This window comes from Phoca vitulina, unplaced genomic scaffold (genome assembly GCF_004348235.1).
Source record: "Phoca vitulina isolate PV1807 unplaced genomic scaffold, GSC_HSeal_1.0 scaffold26, whole genome shotgun sequence".
Lineage (NCBI taxonomy): Eukaryota > Metazoa > Chordata > Mammalia > Carnivora > Phocidae > Phoca > Phoca vitulina.
Genome location: NW_022589729.1, coordinates 8820919 through 8842810, shown reverse-complemented (window position 1 = coordinate 8842810; position 21892 = coordinate 8820919). Strand labels below are relative to the sequence as shown.

Sequence of the window (21892 nt, the reverse complement as noted above, 5' to 3'; positions counted from 1 at the left end):
GGCATCCTGTGTTCACAATTCTTGACCACTTTGCTCTGAAGCTCCCGAGGCTGATCAGCCCGATGCTCACTCATCTCATGGAATGCCTTGCAGATAGTAAGGGCTCAAAAAATTGCCTGTGCAATGACCTTTTGCAGGGAAAACTGGATATTTTATCAAAAGAACAAGAAAGGTACACTTCAGATATTATTATAAAAATATTATTCCATCACACAGTATTTTGAAAATGTGTAATTTAGAGATAATACATCAGGTGAGGAAACCCATTTGGTCACAAAAGTTCAATGATAAGATCCAGAGCCTTTGAAATCCAGTTCCAAGGCTGTGGGTATCAGCACCAGTCATAGCAACAATTTCCTAGGCTGTTTTGTTTTAATAATAATTATGAGGTATGTGTAGATCTGCAGGCTTTATGGTATGTTGATACTTTACCGCTTCTAGGTAGCTTGGCCACTCTTCAAAATCTGGACTCATCGCTTCTGTGAAAAATTCTACATAACAATTGGCCAATTAGTACCCTCACTGTGGTTCTTTTTTTACCCCTCTTTAAAGGAATAGTCAGTAGATACTGCTTAAGGCTAAATTTAGGGGAGAGAAATATCATCTGTCTAAATCAAGGTGGTTAATCCAATTACCAATTTCTCTCAGTATAGTTGCCCTCAGGCTACTGTATATCATTGTTCATCTAAAAAGTGTTCTTCAGAGATTTTGCTGGGGAAAACCTGCCAGCACTGTGCTACCCATTCATAGCTCTACAGAACAAGCAGGGGTCAACATCATAGCATGAGTAACGCATATGTTGAGGCTGGCCTGGGGAGAGCCCCGAATGTCATGTTATTCTCCATGCAGTAGGAGGAATGGGGCCCTGAATGTCAAAGCTGAGATGAGACCAAGGGTCTTCAATTCCTCATTTTAGAACGAACAAAGTGAACAGCAGTGTCCTAACTAACAGCACCGCAATGAGGAAGGAATAAAACATTGTACAGTTAATGCAATTTGCAAGCTTGTAAAACAAGATGAGAAAGAGTCAAGATGACGTGGGAGGTTTTTTCCACTGTGGATGTTGGCATAAAGGGTGAGCCATTAACAAAATCAGATGGTCAGGAAGTGATAACTTGGAAAAGAAGAGAAGAAAAACTTTGAAAAATGGGCAAGTGGATCTTCAGGCAGCACACCCAAGTGGGTGTGACCAGCATTTGAAGGGTTACTGGCAATTAGAAGACAGCCTGAGACTGGAATGTACAAATGGATGTTACACACACAGATGTAAGCTTTGAAGTCCTACTCGTGGAACAATGATAAACCAGATACTGGGTAGCAATGGAAACAAAATGTCATCCGAGAAATAGGGAGAAATTCAGGCAAGTACAAGATCATGTAAGCTGAGGAACAAGGAAGTGTTAGATACAAGAAAGTGCCATTAAACACAGCAGGAACTCAAGAATACGGGAACTCAAAAAAGATCAATGGGTCCCATGACTGGAAGGTCACTGGAGACCACAGAGGCAGGAACTGAAGGACAGTGGTGAGGCAACACCAGATCACAAGTAGGGTGGGACAATTTGGTGGAGACCAGGTCCATGAAACATTTTTTATGAGAAAATTGATGGTGAAGGAAGTGAGAAAAGCAGGGCAGTTCTTTGAGCAGTTATCAGGATGTGGGAAGTTTTTTTGTTTGTTTGCTTGTTTGTTTGTTTTTTCCTACAGTAGAAAAGAGGTCATTGGAACCAGAGGAAGTCAGCATGTGTGGGACCAACCCATAAAGTTAAATCTCAGGGAACCTAGGCAGGATTGGAATTAGCTTTGTCAGGGAGGCGTGCTTCACCAGAGGTGGGAGAGGAGAGAAGATGCCAAAAGCTCTATTGAACTTGACAATGGAAAAGAGTGGCAAGATGAAGTGCATGACAATGTCCAGTCCTTTAAAAGAATTACAAGGTAATCAGTAACGGGAGTCATGTGAACTAGAAAAACAAAGCTCAAAAAAAAAAAAAAAAATAGCTGTAATATTTATATTTATATAAATATAAATACTATGTAATATTTATATTACAACATTTAACAATGGAACTTAGCTAGAGCAATTTTTTGATGTTTTGCAAATGAAATAACTGCTTGATTTATTGAAGTTTCTATTTTTTTAAATCCCATTGCTCTAGAATCATGTGGACTTAGCTCAACAGAGTCAAATTGTCTCAAATAACAGAGTTAACATATATATATATATATATATATATATATATATATATACACACACACACATATGCTAAATTATGTATTTGCCTCCCAAACAAATGCAATATTTTGGGCATTCTAGGTCCTGCTTATGCAGGGTGAGCAAAGAAGCCAATGATGAGATCTTAACAAAACTCTGGAATGGTAAACAAAAGATAAATTTTTATCATTAGACTGATTTTCAAACCTAACAAAAACAATGAAGGTAATCAGTAAGTTTTACAAAACATGATGCCCCACCTCAGACCTACTAACAGCAAACCATTTTAGAAGCCCCAAACTTTTTTGTCCTCTAGTTTCCTTCATTGTGGTTATACCCTTAGGCTTCTCATGGCAAGAATCCGTTCTGTTAGTCTCCAACAACTTGAGGACAGAGAGGATGAAATGAAATAAGAAAATTAGGTTCCTCTCTCACCTGTGAGTTAAAACCCATCAGCAGCAAGTCACTGAATTTAAGTGCACATCTCTTATTATTTCGTTTTATTTTTTTACTGTTTTTATTTCTACAATCATAGGCCTTGCAAGACCGTAATCTCCCAGCAGGAGCCTGGCACAAGCACAATGGGATAACCAGCTAGGCAGCAGGAAAACAGGCGATCTCTTTCCTCTTCCCTCTCCGTTGTACAAAAGGGACTTGGCATGAATGAGTCTTACAACAGCCACCAACCATCTCTTATTTTTTTCCGCACACTCATCAATATCAGCATCAAGTGGTGTGGCGGCTCTGCGACACATAGTGGCAGCAGAGTGAACCCAGCGTGCAAACGTTTTGGCTAATTTAAAACCCTTGTGCAGCCGAATCAAACATGACAAGACGATGGCAAAAAGAGAGGCTATTATCCCAAATGAGAGCGGGTGGATGGCTGAAATTGGTTTGAGTGGCAGAGACAAAAGAGGGGGAAAGAAGAGAAATAACTGAGAATGATAATCCCAGATAAAACAGGCTGCTAGATATGCAGGTATATCCATGCAAAGGCTTTCTCTCCCTCTCTCTCTCTTTCTCTCCCTCAGGGAAGAAAAGGCAATTACTTTCAAGCTTTAGTACTGGGGAGATCAAGCAGAAGAAGACCTTTAACAAGAAGGAATACCAAATAAACTACCATATGATAAAGCATTGGTCCATTCACAGGTAAAAATACATTTAACTTTAAAAAACATAAAACTTTCCATAGAAATCTCTGATTTTTAGAATACTAAAACTGTCATTTCGTGCTTGAAGGAATGTGCTGGTATCTAATTGTCATTTCTAGGAAGAGAAGTGGGGAGTCATGGATTTAGGACTGGCAAATCCTGAGATAAGCCGATGAGTTTGTGCCCAGAGCCTAAAGGTTTCCTCAAGTCATCAAGAGAATTTGAGGGGACTACTACAAGATGGTGGTGTAGGAACACCCTGAATTTACCTCTTCCCACAGACACACCAGATCTATAGCTACATAAGGAGTAAATCCCACTGAAAAAGATCTGAAAACTAGATGAACTACTTCTCCACAACAAAGATAAAAAGACCACATCCAGATGGCCAGGAAAGGTGGAGACATGGTCTTGACAAAACCCCACACTGGGTCCAGTGACACACAATAGGAAGGGATCTCACCAGTCTGGTGCTTCTTTCAGAGAAGTGAGGGGTGGTGTCTTAGAAAAGTCACCCCAATCTCTGGGATCTGCATCAGAGAGGAACCTCCCAAACACCTGGTTCAGAAAACCAATAGACTGATGTACAAGGGACCCAAAATGCTATGGGAAACTGAGATTCCCCTTTTAAAGGGTTCATGTGCAGTCTCACTCAACATGAGAACGAGCAAAAAACAAACAACAACAACAACAAAAAACCCCAGCAGTTTGAAAAGTGCCTAGACCATATATGATGGAGATTCATTTATTGATCTGAAAGCACCTGTTGGAGGGGAAGGGAATGGTTGAAAGTCTCCCCAGAGATGGAGGTGCTAGTGGATGCCATTTTTGCACACTCCGTCTAGCCAGCTAGCACAGGGGCCAAGCTTAGAGGCAGCACCCTCCTACAGCCTAGGTAAGACCGTGGGGGTGAGCAGTCATGGCACTATCCCACTGCCTTGCCAAAGCCAGAGACTGCAGGTAGTTGCAGCACTCCCCTGCTTCTTTGCTACAGCAGGCAAGTGCAAGCAGTCACGGCATTCTCCCACTCTATGCCTGGGGCTGGCAAATGTAAGCAGTTGTTGCCTGCTCCCACTCTCAGCCTAAAGCCAGCCCGCATGCACAGACAAGGCATTCTCCTGCTGCATTCCTGAAACCCGCAGGTGCACACAGTCAAGACATTTTCCTGCTGCCTTTCCAAAGCCAACAAGTGTGCCCCACCCCCTACCATCTCCAGCTGCCTTGCCAAAGTCAGTGGGCACATGCAGTCCACACAGACGACACACCTTGATCATCTGGCCCTGGTGGCCAAGATGGCTGGCATTCCTGCACTCCATGGGAATGTAACAATCAGAAAGACAGTTCTCAGCAGGTCACCACGCCCAGGGCACCACAGATAGCAGACTGAAACAGGAACCCAGTCGTCCTATGAAAAAGACCTATTTATTTCACCTGGAGCTTCTGCCTGAAGGACAGGCTTTAGGTTTCCCACACATCTACAGGCTAAGGAGATACTCCTAGTAAATGTAAGCAGGGAGACACCATCTTTGTGCACACCCTTGGCCTCACTATAGCTTGACAAGACCTTCAGAAAGGAGCTTATACACTCATCAGGAACCTGATTTTCACAGCTATGGCCAAAGGGACACCCTCAGATCACCTGGTCTGGTGGCCAGCAGGAATTAGGATTGAAGCTCCACAGAAATGTGCATATTTGCATACTTTAAAAGGTGGTCCCTGAGGGTCTGGCTTCCAATCAGTCTAAAACTGGGTGCTAAATGAGACTTCCTCACTTGGAACACTGATATGTCTTGGCAAATCCTCAGCAACAAGGACATAACAAGAATAAATCAGGTGGTTTAGGCAATCACAAGGAGAGACAAGCAAGAGCTAGGACAAGGTTAACAAGAAGCTCATCACCTGCACAAGGTCTTTCCTTTAAGACTGAGAGAGGAAGCTCCTTCCTCTAATACATAGAAACAAACACAGAGAGTTAGGCAAAATGAGGAAATAGAGAAATATGTTCCAAATGAAAGAACTAGACAAAACTTCAGAAAAAATATCTTAATAGTACAGAGATAAGTAACGTACCTGATAAAGTATTCAATGTAATGGTCATAAAGATGCCCACTGAACTGTGGAGGAAAATGGATGAACACACTGAGTACTTCAACAAAGGGATAGAAAACATAAGAAAGTACCAAACAGAAATCGGGGACCCGAAAAATACAATAAGTAAACTAAAAAATACACTAGAGGTGTTCAACAGCAGACTGGATGGAGTAGAAGAATAAGTTAGTGAGCTGGAAGACAAAGCAATAGAACTCACCCAGACAAAGCAGAAAAAAGAGTTAAAAAGAATAAAAAAAATGAAGACAACTTAAGAGACCTATAGGACAACATCAAGTGGAACAACATTCATATTATAGGGGTGCCAGAAGAAGAAGAGAGAAAAAGGACAGAAAATTTATTTGAAAGAATAATGGCTGAAAACTTCCCTACCTTAGAGAAAGAAACAGACTCCAGGACTTGAGGAATCCCAAAGAGTTCCAAATAAGATGAACCCAAAGAGATCCACACCAAGACACATTACAATTAAAATACCAAAATTTAAAGATAAAGAGAGAATCTTAAAAGCAGTAGGAGAAAAGCATATTGTTACATATAAGGGAAGCCCCATAAAACTATCAGCAAATTTCTCAGCAAAGACTTTGCAAGCCAGTGGCATGACAGTTTCAAAGTGTTGAAATAACTTCCAAGGAAGAATACTCTCCTCAGTAACGTTATCATTCAGAATCAAAGGAGAGATAAAGAGTTTTCCAGATAAGCAAAAGTTAAAGGAGATCACGGGTGCCTGGTGGCTCAGTCGGTTAAGCATCCAACTCTTGATCTCAGTTCAGGTCTTGATCTTAGGGTCATGAGTTCAAGGCCTGCTTTGGGCTCCATGCTGGGCATGGAAAAAAAAAAATTTTTTTTTAAGTTAAAGGAGTTTGTTACTACTAAACTAGCCTTACAGGACATGGTAAGGGGACTTCTTTCAGCTAAAAAATAATGGCACTAATTAATAACAAGAATATATACAAATGTAAAAATCTCATTGGAAAGGGCTAATATTTGGTAAAATAGTGGCTTAACCACTAATAAAGCTACTATGAAGGCTTAAAGACAAAAGTAATCAAATTAAAACTACAATAATTATTAAGGGATACATAAAATTAAAATATGTAAAATGAGACATCAAAAACATAAAACATGTTAGGGGTAAAAATGTAGTTTTGGAATGTGTTCAAATTTCAGTTGTTAACAACTTAAAATAGTTTGTTATATATGTGAATCTCGCAGTAACCACAAAGCAAAAACTTAGAGTAAATACACAAAAGAAAATGAAAAAGGAATCTAAACATAATTGTAAAGAAAGTCATCAAACCACAAGGGGAAAGAGAAAAAAAATAAGAAAGGAACAGAGAGCCCCCCGCTCATGTGCTCTCTCTCTCTCTCTAAAATAAATAAATAAAATCTTTAAAAAATATGATATACCAAAATCTATGGGATGCAGCAAAAGTGGTTCTAAGAGGGAAGTTCATTGCAATATGGGCCTACCTCAAAAAACAAGAGAAATCTCAAAGAAACAATTTAACTTTATACCTAAAAGAACTAGAAAAAGAACAAATGAAGCCCAAGTTAGTAGAAGAAAGAAAATAATAAAGATCAGAGTGGAAATAAATGAATTACAGACTAAAAGACAATAGAAATGATCAATGAAACTATGAGCTGGTTCTTTGAAAACATAAACAAAATTGACAAACTGTTATCTAGTCTCACCAAGAAAAAATAGGGGGCTCAAATAAATAAAATGAGAAATGAAAGAGGAAAAGTTCTAAGTGATCCCAAAGAAGTAAAAAGTATTATAAGAGGCTACTATGAACACCTCTAAGCCAACAAATTGGATAACTTGGAAGACATGGTTAAATTCCTAGAAATTTACAATCTTCCAAGACTGAATCATGAAGAAATAGAAAATCTGAATACACTGATTACTAGTAAGGAGTTCAAATCAGTAATCAAAAAACTAGTATGAAATAGCTTTACTGGTGAATTCTACCAAATATTCAAAAAAGATTTAATACCTATCCTTTTCAAACTCTTCCAAAAAATTGAAGGAGGGAATGCTTCCAAACTCATTTTATGAGGTCAACATTACCCTGATAGCAAAACCAGACAAAGACACCATGAAAGAAGAAAATTATAGGCCAATATCCTCAACAACATATTAGCAAACCAAATTTAACAATAGAGGAATAGGATCATACACCATGATCAAGTGGGGTTTATTCTAGTGATGAAAAGATGGATGGTTCAATATTTACAAATTAATCAATATGATATACCACATAAAAAATTAAAATATAAAAATCACATGATCATCTCAATAGACGCAGTAAAGGCATTTGACAAAATTCAACAACCATTTATGATAAAAACTCTCAACAAGGTAGGATTGAGGGAACATACCTCAACATAATAAAGGTCATATACAGCATAATATACTCATACTCAATGGTGAAAAGCTGAAAGCTTTTCCTCTATGATCAGGAACAAGACAAGGATGTCCACTCTCCCCACTTTTATTCAATAAAGTATTAGACACTCTAACCACAGCAATTGGGCAAGAAAATTTTTAAAAAGGCATACAAATTGGAAAGGAAGAAGTAAAAATATCACTATTCACAGATAACATGATACTATACACAAAATACCTTAAAGAGTCTACCCAAAAAAACAACAACAACAAAACCTGTTAGAACTAATAAATGAATTCAGTAAAGTTGCAGGATACAAAATTAATATACAAAAGTCTTGCATTTCTATATGCTAATAACAAACTTTCAGAAAGAGAAATTAAGAAAACAATCCCATTTATAATTGCATCAAAAAGAATTAAATACCTAGGAATAAATTTAACCAAGGAGGTAGAAGACCTGTACCCTTAAAGCTATATGAAAATGATGAAAGAAACTGAAGATAACAGAAATAAATGGAAAAATATCCCATGCTCACAGATTGGAATAATTAATATTGTTAAAATGTCCATACTACCAGAGACAATCTACAGATTCAATACAATTCCTATCAAATTACCAATGGCATTTTCCCAGAATTAGAACAAATTATTATATAATTTATATGGAACCATAAAATACCCTTAATAGGCAAAACAATTTTGAGGAAGAGAAACGAACCTGAAGGTATCACACCCCTGATCTCAAACTATATTACAAAGCTATAACGTACGGTATTGGCATAAAAACAGTTACGCAGGGTGCCTGGGTGGCTCAGATGGTTAAGCGTCTGCCTTCGGCTCAGGTCATGATCTCAGGGTCCTGAGATCGAGTCCCGCATCGGGTTCCCTGCTCAGTGCAGAGCCTGCTTCTCCCTCTCCCTCTGCCACTCCCTCTGCTTGTGCTCTTCTGTCTATCTCTCTGTCAAATAAATAAATAAAATCTTAAAAAAAAAAAAAAAAACAGTTACGCAGATCAGTGGAATAGAATAGAGAGCCCAGAAATAAACCCACACATATATGGTCAATAAATTTATAACAAAGGAACCAAGAATATACAATGGGGAAAGAACAGTTTCTTCAATAAATGGTGAAAATTGGACAGCCACATGCAAAAAAAAAAATGAAATGAAACCACCATCCCACACCATACATAAAAATTAACTCAAGGGGCGCCTGGGTGGCTCAGTTGGTTAAGTGACTGCCTTCAGCTCGGGTCATGATCTCAGGGTCCTGGGATCGAGCCCCGCATCGGGCTCCCTGCTCGGCGGGAAGCCTGCTTCTCCCTCTCCCACTCCCCCTGCTTGTGTTCCCTCTCTCGCTGTCTCTCTCTCTGTCAAATAAATAAAATCTTTAAAAAAAAAAAAATTAACTCAAAATGGATTAAAAATTTGAAAGTAAGACCTGAAACCATACAACTCCTAGAAGAAAACATAGGCAGTCAATTCTTTGACACTGGTCTTAGCAAAGTTTTTTGGATAGAATTCCAAAGGCAAGGGAAACAAAAGCAAAAACAAATGAGTGGGACTACATCAAACTAAAAAGCTTCTGCACGGCAAAGGAAACCATCAACAAAAAGAAAAGGCAGCCTACTGAATAGGAGGAAATATTTACAAATCATATCTCCAATAAGGGGCTAATATCCAAAATATATAAAGAACTCATACAACTCAATATATTTTAAAAAACAGTCTGATTAAAAAATGGGGAGAGGATTTGAATAAATATTTTTCCAAAGAAGACACATAGTTGGCCATTAGGCACATGATAAGATGCTCAGTATCACTAATTATCAGGGAAAGGCAAATCAAAACCATAATGAGATATTACCTTACACTTGTCAGAATGGCTATTATAAAAAAGACAAGAAATAACAAGTGTTATTAAAAATCGAGGATATGAAGAAAAGGGAACCCTCGTGCACTGTTGGTGGAAATGTAAACTGATGCAGCCACTATATAAAACAGTATGGAGGTTCCACAAAGAATTAAAACTAGAACTACCATGGGATCCAGCAATTCCACTACTGGGTATCTATCTGAAGATAATGCAAACACTAATTCGAAAAGATATATGCACCCCTGTGTTCATTACAGCATTATTTCCAATAGCCGAGACATGGAAGCAACCTGTGTCCATCAACGGATGAATGCATAAAGACCATGTGATACATATACAATGGAATACCACTCGGCCATAAAAAGAATGAAATCTTCCCATCAGCAACAACATGGATGGACCTTAAGGGCACTATGCTAAGTGATATAAGTCAGACTGAAAAAGACAAATACCACATGATTTCATTTACACATAGAATCTAAGAAACAAAACAAACAAGCAAACAAAATAAACAAAATCCAGGCTCATAAAAACAGAGAACAGACTGGTGATTGCCAGAGAGGAAGGGGCTCGTGGGGCAAGCAAAATGGGTGAAGGACATCAAGAGGTACAAACTTCCAGTTATAAAATAAGTAAATCATGGGGATGTAATGTACAGCATGGGGAATGTATTCAGTAATGTTGTATTAACTTTATATGGTGACAGATGGTAACTAGACTTACTGTGTTGATCATTTCACAATGTATCCGAAAGCTGCATGGCTAGGTTGTATACCTGAAACTAATATAACATTGCATGTCAATTATACCCAGATTGAGGGAGAGGGGGAGAGAGAATTTGATATAGTTAGCTAGAGGAGATAAAGAATTCATTCTGAAAGGCAGCAGGGAGCTCAAAAGCAGGCTGATGGGGTCCAGAGCCACGAACCTTGACCACAGCTTCTAGCACGCTGGCTTCTAGCATACGGAAAGATGACCTGCGGGATCCGTCAAGGAGCTGTCCTTTGTAAGATTAACAATTTAAAAAGTGCTGAAATTAATTCTGTCCAACAGTGATGGGTGCAGACTTCTTATAAAGTAGGTTACAGGGTCAGCCAGCTTTCAGAAACTTTACATTGAGGGTTTTTTTGTTTTGTTTTGTTTTTTGTTTTTTTTTTTTAATACAGTAGAGTTAGGGCAACATACAGCTAAATGCCTAGTACAACCCAGGTATGGGAGATGAGCATTTCTTGAGTCGACTTCCTCAAAATCATCTCTTCATTTATACAACTGGCGTAAATGAAGACCAAAGCCACCCTTACATCTAGCTCTTATGTCGTCTCTGTACCCACTAGATGAAACATCTCCTTCTGCTTTAGACACCCCTCCCAGCTGAGCCCCAGAATCCAAGTAATGAGAAGAAAGAATGAGATCCTTTCCTGTTTACTCATGTCACAGTATCTCAGTATCATCAAGTGAAATTGGTTCTGATTCTGGTAACGGAGAAAAGAAACTGTGGTACAGCACCAAAATTGGTTTAATTTCTTTTTCAATCTACAAAAGTGTCTTTAGTATATGAACATCATACCACGAACTGACAATTAGCATACATACGCTTTGTCATTTTTCTCCCTGGTTTTGATAATGACTTTGAAACCTTGACACTTCCTTTTCTGATAATGCAGTGACTAGAGTCACACATTGTTAAGACATTTGATGCATTTTAGAATACTGTGACATTATTTAAAAAGAGTGAAAATTACTGACAGGGATCATATTCATGACCTTGGCCTCAACTCATTATGCTCTAACCAACTACATTAACCATAAATGGCATTGCCTTAAGGTTGAAATAATTGTTAAATAGTTAAGTTACCACCAATCAACCCAAAATTGCACTGGTAGCCTCTTTGTGAAAGGGTAATGTGGATCTTCAAATTAAAATAGGATTTGTTTTTCTAACTTCTGGAGAGGGAGCAAGACAGGGAGATGTGGGGAGGAGATGTCGAGAGATAGAGAGAAGGGGGTGCGAGAGGGAGGAAAGGAAGAGATTGAAAGAGAAACACTCATAAACACAGGGTAGACACCCAGCAACAGCCTTCCAACAGCCCTCTTCCCTGCGGGGAAGTCTCAGAGCACAGGGTAAACCCCACACTCTTAACTTCAGGGACTAGCAGTCTGGTCAGCAGCTGTTTGCACACTACCCTTATCCTGGGGGATTCTAGAGAAATTCAATCAGGAAGTAAACTGTAGAGGTACATGAACACTGGGCAAAACCAGCTGCCAGCTTCATTCCGGACAGAACTTTAACATGAAGGAACAAGGGCTAGGAGCATTTTGCTGCCCATTTTGGAAAGCCGTCAAGAAAACGGACTCCCCAGGACAGTGGCCGGCCAGGTGAAAACCTAAAACAGTAAGACAGGTAGCTGATAGCAGCTTTACTTTATCATGGGACCAGCACCTCTTAACCTCTCCTCCACCTGCAGGGCCAGATGCAGCTTGCAGTCTGGAATAAAAGACAAGGCGAGCATCCGGCTCTAACATAAAACCTTTCGAAGATGTCCCTGCTAGTTCATCCAGGTTCAGCAAATACAGCAAACGTCACTTTGATTGTGATAATTATGAATCTCTACATTTGAAAAAGACAAAGAAGGAGAAAATATATGGGCTTAGAATGGCACAGACAATTTTGAAAAAGAGGAATATAATTTTCATAGTGAGGTCCAGTTTTGATATCTGGTTTTTATTTTTCAAACCTAAATTAAGGAACACTCTAATATAAAATAAGTGTTTGGCCATTAAAATGTTGGCCAAAATCCATTTGTCTAGGAGTTCATTGCCAGACCGGACAAAGTAATGCCAGGAGATATTTTTCTCCGCCATTCATACTGGCAAGAATGACTCCAACAAAACACCCAACATCCCAAGATCATTTTTGGTGCAGGACAGTGTTACTTATGAAATCTTTGGTATCAGCCTCTTCACAGTGCCTAGTTCTATGTCAAGTCCTTAATTTTCTTTTACTTTTTCTGTCTCAGAGTTGAATTTATATCCTCAACCTGTGGCTTAAGAGAATCCCGGTTCATAGTTGAGTGAAGACATTGCTTACAAGGAAAGTCTGATGCAGGTCTGCAGGGCATCTCAGGCATCCTGCACTCGCATGGACTTACTTACAAGGGACCCCATTAGGAAATAAGGGCCCAGAGGAGGCTGGACCGAAAGGGCACTGGTTGCAGCAGCTGTGGTTGAGACTCTATGTGTCTTCAGAGCATCAGAAACCAGCACAGTACTCTGTCACAAACTCCACTCCTCTCCCCAACCCAAAGTGTCCTTAAAGCAAGAGACAGCTGTTCATTCTGCCTGAAGAAGGAGCAACAAACTGTCAACCAAGACTCCAGTTAAGTGGTATGTGACACACTTACCAGGTAACACAGCCAGAGACTAATGTGGCCATTTTACTGAGTTGTAAGTGGTTTTTGCAGGAATACCTGTATCTTTATTTACCCATTGGCCAGAAAGCACTACTACTAGTCCCAGAAACAAAGAGGCTATGCATTTGACAGCGAATTTATACCACAGATCTTTGAAGAAAAGATTGCTAAGATGGCTTTATTGCTCACATGCCTCATGAGAGGACATACACAAATGCACAACAGTATTCTTCTCTGAGCTGGTCAAATCTCATGAAAACCCACTAACCTGGAATCCAGACTTTATACTTGTATGATGTGTACCATCAAAAAATTAGTAAGCAAACAACTGTATGAATTCATTCCTGTTTCTGCCTTGAAGGGAATAAAATTACCCCTTCTACCTTGTCCTAAATTCATGATGACCAGGCAGTCAAATAGACCACCTAGTTGCTCCCACCCAAACACAGGAATAGGAGACAAATGAGACTTTTTTTTTTAAATTCCATTTCCATGCATCTTTTTCAATACTGTCCTAACAAAGTGAGCTATGAAGAAATTGAATTTTGTTTGTTCTGTTTTGCCCGAGTTTTGTGAGCTTTCTTTTTTTTGTTTTGTATTTTGTTTTGTTTTGTTTTTTTGCACAACCATAGCATGAAATGCAGGGAATTTCAAAATTGTGATTTTGTTAATGAACAGAAGACAACCTTTTTTCAACAGGGATTTACAAAATATTCCATCAGCAGAAGTGTGAGGTAGGTCGGAGAGACTAACTTTTCCAAGGTATTAAATTAAAAGATGTTGAATTAAGTTAAATGCCCCACATTGAATTGACATTTCCCCTTTTTTAATGCAAGCTAAGATTGATGAAAAATACCACTTATCTACATTAAGGGTCAAAATCTCTAGCAAAAGGAGCTTCTGGTTCAACACGTGAGAGCAGAGTCAGTCTTCCATAATCCAGGGACCAGGACGCGGATCACATTCTGATGATCCAATTAATGGTGGGATACTTTGCAATCATCCAGCAAGCAAGGCCCCTAACAGATTGTAGGGCTGTAACATCAATTTCTTAAGTGCATTTAAAGGATTACAAATGTTAGTCCTGGCTTGAGATTGAAACACCTATTGAGGTGCTCTGAACCACATTACTGTAATTGGGTACCTGAATTAATGCCATTTCTTCTGATGGGGGAGTTGAATACATTGGAATTAAGAGTTCTTTTTGCTTTATTTCATTTTCCCATTCTTTCTTCCATTTTTTGTGTGTTTGCTTGTTTCCTTGGAACACAAATCTGAATTGAAATAACTCTTTTTTAATCCAGATAGCTTTAATTACAGCCCTCAGGAATCCTAGGATTGTCCTAACTTTACCTCAGGCACTGTTTGGGTGCATTCTCCTTTGGCTTCTGATCTTAATATGCAGCGCTTCAGGGATGAAAATGCAATCTTTTCTTAATGAAAATAAGGGGAAGGGAAAAGAGAGAGAAAGAATCCTTCCAGCCAGATGAACCTCTTTATGAACGCAGAGGCTAAATGCATCCCATTTCAACTGGGAACTCAGAACCAGGTCCTCCCTAAATCTTTCTTTCTGTGGTCACTTCAAGAAAAGCTCTGAAGAGAGGCTGGAGAATTGAATGCCTGGACATTGTCTGGGTATTTTCAACTCTAAAGTAAGTATTTACACCTTCTTTCCCACCTTTTTCTCTAGTAAGCCCCTCAACGGAGGGGAAATCACATGACACCACTCCCCTGCTTCAAACCTCCCGATGTTTGTTTAGGGTCAAATGAATAAACTCTAAACTCCACACGTTTGTCCACAAAGCCTGACACACTCCACCCTGCCCAGCTCTGATGGCACATTCTACTGCTCTCCAGCCTGTGCATGGAACTCAGCCTCCTCTGCCTTCTCCCTACCATCCAAACACACCAAGCTCCTCCTCCACTAAAGCTAGGCTTGGACACTCTGCCCTGAAACCTTGCCCTAGCTCCTTTCAGGTTTCTGTTCCAATACAAACTTACAGGTAGTTCAAGGACTCTGCTACAAAATAACACTCAGGCACGCCATCCTGCTCACACACTCTCTCATTCTGATTTATCGTTCTTCATGCACTATACATACACACACACCTCCTTACAAGCAGGGGCTTTTTTTGTTGTTCACTATTATAACCCAAGAGACCAAAACAGTACCTGGAACAATTAAAATATGTGCTTTAGTTGAACACAACTGAGTTTTTGCACGGCCGATTCTGCCTCATTATTCTGGTCTCAGCTCAAACGTTTTCTCCACAGAGAACCCCTGGATACCCCTCATATAAAGTAGCCCTTTCCCAACCCACTCTCCAAAGTCACTAATTTATTTTATCATCTTCCAACCTTCTCTGACCATCTTCCTAGCACTTATCAGTACCTGAACTAGTGTATGTGTTATGTATATGATTATTATCTCTTTCCTCACCCTGTCACACAATTTCCATAAAGGCAGAAAAACATTTTTCTGTCCTATTTACCTTGGTGTCTTTAGTGCTAAGAATAGCACTTGGCACAGAGGAGGAGTGCTATAAATATTTGCAAAAAGTGACCACATCTAATTCAACCAAAGACAGTCAAACACCCAAGAGCCTTTATCGGAATGGGTTATAGACGACACACATTTTCTTCACCTAATTTTTCTAGTGACACAATAAATAATCTAAATAACAGAAGGATAACAGTGTAACTGATTCTACCTCCTGTAGAAGAACAAAGCTGGTCATGGTAGTTCTCATCTGCTTTCGTGGGGAGACACAGAAGAGCTGGATAAACAGTCTGACAGAGCAAAGGTGGGTGTGGGCAAAGCTGGTAAGTAGATGATGTCTGTCAGAGCCACTTTCCCGCGTCCCCTCTCCTGTGACCCCTCCCTGCTGGTAAACTCTATTGTTCCCCTAATCCTACCCCAAGGCACCCTTGGCCCCTCCTCAGGACCTGACTCAGTTGTTCCCACCAAAACACTCCAACTCTGGAACTTTCTGACTCATCCTTGTCCTTCCTTCAACATTTCCAAGTTCAAGCATGCACAGTCCCCCAAGTCCCTACTCTTAGACTTCAGCTCATCTGATAAACCTCTGGATCTAAGAAGCGACAGCTGGGGTTAATAGTGAACATGACCTCAGGCTCCCAGACAAATGATGTGCCCTCCACCCAGGGTACCTCTGCTCCACCTTCCCTCTGAGACCAAGGCAAAGGCAAAGGCTCTTCCACTGGTCAAAGGAGGAAAAAAATCGGTGGAAGGATTCCCAGTGCCTCTTCTCTTTTATTTTCTTTTCACCATAACTATTCAACCTTTCTCTTTTTTCCTGACAATAGGAGTAATTAAAACACAACACACACAATAGAAAATGTAGATCATGTATATAAAAAAATAAAATTAAAACTATCCATAATCCTACTATCCCTAAACAACTGTTTTGTAGTTTGTTTCCAATTAGTCCATTCTTTCTGGACATCTTTATATAGTTAATATCTTATTGTATCCACAATTTTCAAATCTACTTTTTCCCACTTACTATATTGTGAAAACATTTCCATGTCTTTAAAAATTCTTGATAAATATTTTGGGCAGAACAGGATATTTCATTAGCGGGATTTATTGCCATTTAGTTAACAATGCTCTATAATAAATTATATTTCTCCTTCTAGACAAGGAAACAACAAGCATATGTCTTTGTGTAGAAAGGTTAGCAAACTTTTTCTTTAAAGGGCAGACAGCCAATATTTTAGGTTTTTCAAGCTGTATGGTTTCTGTCTCTATTCAACTTTGCCATAGCCATAGAGAACATGTAGATAAATGGATGGTGACTACAGTTCAATAGAACTTTATTTACCAAAATAGGTATGGGACAGAGTTTGGTCTCAGGACAGCAGTTTGCTATCCTGACCCCTGGTTTAGATCTCTGATTATTTTCGCAGGATGCCTGAAAATAGAATGAACTGAATCAAAGGCTGTGAACATTTGTAACAGATTTTTTATATACATTGGTGATCTCAAATATGGTTGTTTGCTTAATTTTTCACAATCACAAAATCATTTATTTAGTAAATTTAGGGGAGTCCTATGCTAATTAACATTCCTCAAAAGAGAGAAACTGAGCTCCAGGTAAGCCTAAGCCTGGATCTTCAGTTTCATTTGACACTCCCCTTGAGCAATTTTCTTCAAAGATTGATATTTTTAACCAATTCAGTGCAGAAAGCAAGTTTCTGGGGTCCTGCTACCATGCAGTCACCAAACCAAGAAAAGACACAGTTGCTTGAATTCTCAGGGCGCTGGTAACTCCATATTCCTTCCAGGTAAATAATCCAATGACCATCAAAGGCAGGGTGACCACCACTTTTATATTTTAAAATGTGCAAGACAAAAGGGTTAATCACATATTGAGATTACTGCTGAGGCCACAAAGCTGAGTTGACAATATCAGTTACAGTACATCAAGACCTCTGTGCATAATTCCTGTTCCCAGAAAGCTGTATTATTGAAGTCTGAAAATGTGGGAGGGGACGAATGTCTTCTATCTAAAGTTTTCAAGTAGTGTTCAGTGTTTTCACTATAAATCTACTTTAACATGGCATTATGTTCCAATTTTAGTTTACTTAATAAACTGTATGGGGGTGGAGAGCCTATTGGCTATTTATCTTTATTCTCAGCAGAGAAGGAATCGCCATAAATGCGAGTCCAAAAGACACCATGATTTAATGAAGTAGAATGGAAAGGGATACGTTTTAAGTCCTCAAATGACTTTCTGCAGGGGACTAGGAGCGGGTCTCTTCGCATTCTGTCCTGTTTCCTTCCTAACTGTACACACACCTTGCCCCACAACCAGTCGGGGGCTGGAATGAATCTCGCGAGACTTCTCAGTCAAGGTTCCTGTGTCAGCAGCGCAGCTTCCATTATTCTCCCAGGTGGGGTCTCTAACTTGGGTCTGCCATTCTACCTCTTACAAAGTGGTCCTCAGCCCTGCCCCGGGGAAGCTTGCTCTCCATTCATGGCCTCTTATCAAAACATCCCAACCCACACGCAGACACTGGGGATCCTGTTGGCAAGGGACATCATGGCAGTGGCTTTGCCCTCTAAAGCTCTAAAACACAACAACATGCTTGGGGAGTGGAAGGCTGACAACTCCATTCTTGCTTCCTTTTGTAGCTATTGTTACTAATTTTTTTCTTTTTTTTTTCTTATGTTATGCTAATCACCATACATTACATCATTAGTTTTAGATGTAGTGTTCCATGATTCATTGTTTGCGTATAACACCCAGTGCTCCATGCAGTACGTGCCCTCTTTAATACCCATCACCAGGCTAACCCATCCCCCCACCCCCCTCCCCTCTAGAACCCTCAGTTTGTTTCTTGGAGTCCATAGTCTCTCATGGTTCATCTCCCCCTCCAATTTCCCCCCCTTCATTATTCCCCTCCTGCTATCATCTTCTTCTTTCTTCTTTCTTCTTCTTCTTTTTCTTCTTCTTTTAACATATAATGTATTATTTGTTTCAGAGGTACAGATCTGGGATTCAACAGTCTTGCACAATTCACAGCGCTCACCATAGCACATACCCTCCCCAAAGTCTTTTTTTTTAATATAAATAAAGGCTGTTCCAAGGTTTGGCACAGGAAAGCATTTCTCAACCTCAGCACTACTGACATTTGGGGCCAGATAACTGTTTATTGTAGGGGCTGCCCGGCGCGTTGTTAGATGTTTAGCAGCATCCTTGGCTTCTATCCACTAAATGCTAGGAGCAGCCACCCAGCTGTGACAACCAAAACTGTCTCCAAGGCATGGCCAGATATCCCCTGGGAGGCATAATGACCCCAATTGAGAACCACTGGATTCGAGGGACATAGAATGGCAACCAAAAGGCAGAAAAGTGTGTGCTCTCTGCCATCTCCTCTGCTGGCTCGGGTTCTCGGATGGGAAAGGCAATACACCCCACGGCCCTGACAAGAGCCTCCATGAGGACTGAGCCCTCCATGGACACGTGAACTGTTTCTCTACCCTGGAGGGGCTGGCTTGTTGTGTTCAGAAGGCATTACAAAGCTACACATGAGTTTCTAGGGTTGTTGTTGTTGTTGTTTTTCTTTTTTTTTTTTTTTGACTCATTAGATCGCCCTGCTCAAAATGATTTACACACAGATAATTAAACCTAAGCCCTAAGGACTAGTTAACTGTTTAGCAGTGTATACATTTCATATAACCATTTCCATACATCTAGTTTTAAATTCATTAACAAAAATTAATAGCTACCCGGTGCTCTCCATGGCGCAGCATGTTGCTATGGTATGCTTGCTAAATTACCCCTTTCTATCACTCCTCCAGCCATCTCCTAGACAGTTAAACTTTGCTGGGCTGGAAATGTTGCCCACCAATTTGCAGCAAAGCTCATATTTACTATATTTAGTGAGAATCATTGACTGAACTTCAGAAAATATTTGTCTCTGCTCGGTGTGCCTCTGGAACATTCCATCAGTTTTAGAGAACAGTACATGCAGTTTTTTTCACTCTGAGAAAAATTAGTGAGAAGCATTTAATAGGCAAGACTGGCTTTGAATATGCATTAGAAATATATTTTTTACTAATATATCTTTCATCTTAAAGTCTCCTAAATGCACCCAAGTATCTTGTATTTTTTCCTTTTGGCATATTTTATGAGGATAAAATGCCTTTCTGTTATGAATTACCTATGACCCAATAATTATCTCTTTAGTCCTGAATACCAATATAAAAAGAAAAATCCGATAGTTGATCCCTTTTCTTTAAACTTACTGCCACATTTACATACACTTTAAGATTTGGGGTAATTTGAAAAATATGTTTTATTAAAAATAATCTTCATACTCTGCTTCAATGATATTTCACCAATATCTACAGTGTACACCTCAGTTCTGAAAGAGTCTGGGTGAACTGACTTCATTCATTGTTTACACTCAGAATCCTCGGTGGCCCAACGCCACAAAGGTAGTACAAAGCACTGTATCTTTCGTTCTTAGTACTTATCTTAATCTTAATAACTAGCCAGACAAGTGACTCCAGAGTCTGGGTCTTATCGACGGGAATTCGTCACATGAACCCAACAGAAGACAAGAAATGCATTATATAACAATGCTATATACAAATCATTATCTTTTGATATTTAAAGGTATTTAAAGATATTCAAAAGCCTATATGAGACTTTCATTTATATATTTATTTATCTTTTGCTGAATTCAAATTCCACTTGTTCGTATTAAACTGGATAGCAAATGAACAGAAATTCTCTTGTTGGGCATTATCTGCAAAGAGAGTTAACTCCCAAGAGATCAGAAGGATTCTTAACTGCTTCATTTCAGCACTGGCTATCAGGAACAATCTGCTTTAAAAACTTGCTTTGATAGTGATTATTTGGGAAACAGAATAATGAGAAAATGAAAAGGCCCAGGTTCCTCAAATATTAAGAAATGTCAACTGCTTTAGTTGAACTTTCAGTGTTTTCTCTATTACAAGGCTATCTGGATTTCTTCAATAGAGCTTACAAAAACAACAGCAGTATTGAGCTATCCACTCTACAGTTTTCCCAGATCATGGCCTGGGGTTAAAAATAGGGTCTGACTCTTAACTGGATACACTGAAGGTATCTACTTTAGCAGGAAGAAGTTTATGACATTTCTTTCCGGGGGGATGATTTAACTATGAATATTTCTAACTATACCTCCAAATTTTCATTCTAAATAAATGGAGACTCTTGAGAAGTGTAATGGATTTTATTTTGGTCCTTCCACAAGATAAGACTTATTTATCAGTTTTACAGAATATTTTATTATGTCTGTAACAAGTCAAGTATACTTACTGACATTTCAAATAGAAATATATACACAATTTAAAAATTTAGATGGCCAGGTAATCAGCATCTTCCAAATGAATTTTCCCTAAAATCATTCTTCTTGAATTTTTTTTTCAAATGAAATGAATTGTAAAAATGGTTGTTAAACGGCAGCTGGGTTTTCACTCCTTACTTATTGTTGTCAAACTAAATATACTTCCTAATAAATAGTACTTTATTACCTTTCCTCTTTTCCAGAAGAAAACACTAATTCATTAGTTATTTTAGAAATTCGTAATTTTAAGAACATATTACTTTTGGTGGAAGTGCAATTAAGTTCATTAACATTTGCATCCTTAAAAAAAAGTCGTTGCCACTCAACTCACCAGATGTAGTTTCAATACAAAGATCTCATCTAGAAATTGCACCATGTCTGGAAACAGGCTAAAAATGAGATATAGTGATTAAATGTATGTACATGTATCTTTGGTCTGATAATTATATAATTTTCTGGTTCCTATCTCCTTTATACCAATAATCAAAAGTGTCTTCTTTCCTTCCTTCCTTCCTTCCTTTCTTTTTTTTTAGAGAAAGAGAGAGAACAGGGGGTGGGGGGAAGGGGCAGAGGGAGAGAATCTCAAGCAGGGTCCTCGCCCAGCATGGAGCCCGATGTGGGACTCGACCTCAAGACCCTGAGATCATGACCTGAGCAGAAATCAAGAGTTGGACACTTAACCATCCCATCTAGACACCCCAAAAAGTGTATTTCTTGATGACATTTCAATATGTGCAAAATTAAAGGCAACAATATTTAATATAAAAAGACTATATTACATATCATTTTCCCCAGGAATTAAACTCTTCCTATAATCTGTAATAAATAGCCTCCTGTTTTCTAAAATGGGAATGAGAAAGATTGATGGAATTGATTATAG

At 39.1% G+C, this 21892-nt stretch overlaps 1 protein-coding gene across 12 annotated transcripts in view; it reads right to left on the bottom strand.

Annotated features, from left to right (window-relative positions):
- The window catches only part of ESRRG (estrogen related receptor gamma), a 563748-nt gene that overhangs the window by 324319 nt on the left and 217537 nt on the right, over positions 1-21892 (bottom strand). The window contains exon 1 of one of the 12 annotated variants that reach the window (XM_032422159.1): positions 21344-21565. The exons of the other annotated variants lie outside the window; for them this stretch is intronic. The gene's annotated coding sequence lies outside the window, so the exon portion shown is untranslated. Of the gene's footprint in view, positions 1-21343; positions 21566-21892 lie in introns of those variants that run through there. 12 annotated transcript variants of the gene reach the window in all.